Source organism: Sinocyclocheilus grahami, unplaced genomic scaffold (genome assembly GCF_001515645.1).
Source record: "Sinocyclocheilus grahami isolate Dianchi unplaced genomic scaffold, SAMN03320097.WGS_v1.1 scaffold1122.1, whole genome shotgun sequence".
NCBI lineage: Eukaryota > Metazoa > Chordata > Actinopteri > Cypriniformes > Cyprinidae > Sinocyclocheilus > Sinocyclocheilus grahami.
The window spans coordinates 182,090-186,204 of NW_015506301.1; the positions used below are offsets into that span (position 1 = coordinate 182,090).

General features: G+C 36.7%; 1 protein-coding gene across 1 annotated transcript in view; it reads right to left on the bottom strand.

Moving 5' to 3' along the window:
• Positions 1 to 1,286: 1,286 nt before the first annotated feature.
• LOC107567020 (rho GTPase-activating protein 39-like) overlaps positions 1,287 to 4,115 on the bottom strand; it is a 27,087-nt gene continuing 24,258 nt past the window's right edge. The window contains exon 9 of the mRNA XM_016252601.1: positions 1,287 to 1,297. The gene's annotated coding sequence lies outside the window, so the exon portion shown is untranslated. The remainder of the gene's footprint in view (positions 1,298 to 4,115) is intronic.

Genomic DNA, 4,115 nt, shown 5'->3' on the forward strand with positions numbered 1-4,115 from the left:
ACGGTGTAACATTGGTTTTGCTTTGTTTCACAGAACTAATCATTGTCTGGGTTGCATACGTATATGTGGGGCGGAGCTATCAATATAGGGCCAAGACCCTTTTGGGGTAGGGGCGTGTTTGTTTTGGTGATTTCAAATATCAACATTGGCTACCAGAAATCACTTACCCCACCTTTAATTCTCTCATCAGAATCAACAAGCGCAGATGTGCGTAATTTATTTCACAGTGTAAACAGCTTCAGTGATTATAATGGGAGTTTTTGAGAGTGTTTGAACTCTGGCTAGACTGAAGTCAATGATAATGTTCTTTAATAATGTAAATGATCTTTGCTGTCATTCTGTACAATGAAAGTGTTAGCCTATAGTTAGTAACTTAAAATGGATCGATTAAATTCACGTTAAAGACAAAGTCAGTCGTATTAAAACATTTTATGACATGACACCCATTTCTGGTAATTAAGTAAAAAGTAATTTTTTCGCATATAGTTAATAGATTACACTAGTGCCGGCAGCACTCATGCAGCCCCAGACCATGACACTCCCACCACCATGCTTGACTGTAGGCAAGACACACTTGTCTTTGTACTCCTCACCTGGTTGCCGCCACACACGCTTGACACCATCTGAACCAAATATGTTGATCTTGGTCTCATCAGACCACAGGACATGGTTCCAGTAATCCATGTCCTTAGTCTGCTTGACTTCAGCAAACTGTTTGCAGGCTTTCTTGTGCATCATCTTTAGAAGAGGCTTCCTTCTGGGACGACAGCCATGCAGACCAATTTGATAGTGATTATAATGGGAGTTTTTGAGAGTGCTTGAACTCTGGCTAGACTGAAGTCAATAATGTTCTTTAATAATGTAAATGATCTTTGCTGTCATTCTGTACAATGAAAGTGTTAGCCTATAGTTAGTAACTTAAAATGGATCGATTAAATTCACATTAAAGACAAAGTCAGTCGTATTAAAACATTTTATGACATGACACCCATATCTGGTAATTAAGTAAAACGTTTTTTTTTTTGCATATAGTTAATAGATTACACTAGTGCCTGCAGCACTCATGCAGCCCCAGACCATGACACTCCCACCACCATGCTTGACTGTAGGCAAGACACAGTCTTTGTACTCCTCACCTGGTTTCCGCCCCACATGCTTGACACCATCTGAACCAAATATGTTTATCTTGGTCTCATCAGACCACAGGACATGGTTCCAGTAATCCATGTCCTTAGTCTGCTTGTCTTCAGCAAACTGTTTGTGAGATTTCTTGTGCATCATCTTTAGAAGAGGCTTCCTTCTGGGACGACAGCCATGCAGACCAATTTGAGGCAGTGTGCGGAGTATGGTCTGAGCACTGACAGGCTGACCCCCCACCCCTTCAACCTCTGCAGCAATGCTGGCAGCACTCATACGTCTATTTCTCAAACACAACCTCTGGAATGAAAAGATATAATAAAATATTTACAAAAATGCGAGGGGTGTACTCACTTCTGTGAGATACTGTATATATATATATATATTTGTTAAAATATTTTAATAAAATAATAATTTATATTATAAATGTTATTGTTAATAGTAAATGCAAATATTAAACAACACAAGAAATAATACTATTGTAAGCTTTCACTGTAAAATAAACTAGAAAAATATAATAATAATAATACTCTTGTAATTTTTCACTGTAAAAGGAATATTTTAAAGAAAAAAATAGGCTTTTGCATCTGAACTCTTCATATACTCTAGCTCTGTTCCCATTGACACCTTTTGTTTGATCTAATTCTGGATATTTCCAGTTGATGACTCCGGCTAAAACGTGTGATTAATCTGCATCTGAAGCCGTGTCTACACTGAGAGAACCCATTATAATCAGCTGATGCTGTGACTGATCCTTCTATACCGAATCTTTAAAATATGCATTGTATTTTAAGCATTTGTCACATTTTTTGCATGTAAAAGTAGGAAATAATGAGTATATGTATCCATGTCACCCAGTACAGTTAGGGTGATATTAAATGACTTAACCAGTGATATAAGATTTTGGCCATATTATCCATCTAACTCATTCATCACACACTATCAACAGGCATGTCATGTAGGGCAGGCTACACAAGGTGTCACTGTGGTCTCAAAGCTTTCTCCTCGCCTACTCGATTACTATTCCTGAGGTAAAACACGCCCTCCTCATTACCTTACCAATGAAGAAATGTATAAATAAATAAATGCGGAAATTAATAAATAAAGAAATAAATACGTAAATAAATACATAAATGTGAAAATAAATAAATAATTTATTTATTTTTTACTTTTCTTTGTATATTTATTTCTAATTTAGGCAGGTTTGGCATTCCATAAAATAGCACCAATATATCAGGGAAAATGACTAAGAATATTAAAGGGGTCATATGATGCGATTTCAATTGTTCCTTTCTCTTTGGAGTGTTACAAGCTCTTGGTGCATAAAGAAGATCTGTAATTTATTTATTTTTTACTTTTCTTTGTATATTTATTTCTAATTTAGGCAGGTTTGGCATTCCATAAAATAGCACCAATATATCAGGGAAAATGACTGTAAGAATATTAAAGGGGTCATATGATGCGATTTCAATTGTTCCTTTCTCTTTGGAGTGTTACAAGCTCTTGGTGCATAAAGAAGATCTGTAAAGTTGCAAAGACTAAAGTCTCAAATCCAAAGAGATATTCTTTATAAAAGTTAAGACTGGTCCACACCTACCTAAAACGCCTCGTTTAAACACGCCCCCACATTTCTACGTCACTATGTGGGAAGATTTGCATAACGCCGCCCAAAAAGAAAGGTGGCTTAACTTTGATTCTCGCTGTAGTATTGTTGTTGCCGCCATGTCGTGAAGGCGCTGTGTGTTTCGTTTTATTGGTGTTGTCTCATCGCGCCAGGGTACATGGCATCACAGTATGGTGAGGGGCGTAACATTTCCGTCACACGCTTGAGGTATTCGGCCAATCACAACGCACTGGATAGCTGGCCAATCACAGCACACCTCGCTTTTCAGACCGATGAGCTTTGTAAAAATCGACGTGTTTCAGAAAGGCAGGGCATAGAGGAGAAACAGTAATGTACAGTATGTGGAAAATAATGTGTTTTTTGAACCTTAAACCACATTTCATTACACCAAATAATGTTCTTTTTAGCAACATCATATGACCCCTTTAAGGCAGCTCCAGCTTGGATCCAGCCTCTTACGAAGACTTCAGATGACCCAACACCTTTAAATAGAGGACACCTAGCCCCTCCAAGGACTTATAACATCAACTAAATGATACTAAATGACCATGTTGCCATTCGTTTAAATGTAATGACAGCAATAATTTGGTATTTTGCAAAAACTACATTTCACGATACTTAACCTATTGTAACGTTTTTTATTATTATTATTATTATTTATTGCTTATATTAATTTAGAATCTTGAAAAATAAGGTGGGGTTGTCGTGGTTGGGTCTTCAATTCTTCAATGAAGAGGGGAGGGGGTGGATTTAATAATCTTTTACAGTACTGAATATTAATATGCAGTATAGTATTAATATTTAATAGCAATATATGACAACAAACATTTCTATAAATAATTTATCCAAATTTGTTTTGTACTCATAAGTAATCTGCTAAGAGCTTAAAGTAATAATGTGTGTGAAAAGATGACAGCAGTCAATGAATCCTTTCAACTGTTTAATAAACAATGTTCAGCTCGACCGTAACGTCCAGAGTAACCTTTGACCTCAGAACAAAAGGAGGGAGAGGGGGTTTATTAACATGACTCCATAAACACAGTAATAAGACCATGAGCGTAAACCTGTGACGAGAAACATCTCTGCATACAGCACAATCTCCCATAATCCTCTCTGTCGCGCGCGCGCGCGTGTGTGTGTGCTAGTCTCAGGATGAAGGTCACAGTGCTCTGCTCATGGATTTTCTTCCCTTTTCATCAGACATAGAATCATATTTCAAATCATATTTTTATAATTTTTTTAATCTATGTTTTTGCTAATGGATGAGTTTTGAGATCCAAACCTAAACGCTCCTGCTGTCAAATACTGTAGTAACTATTTTGTTATCTTCTTTTCCTTCGTTTTAGCTTTTATT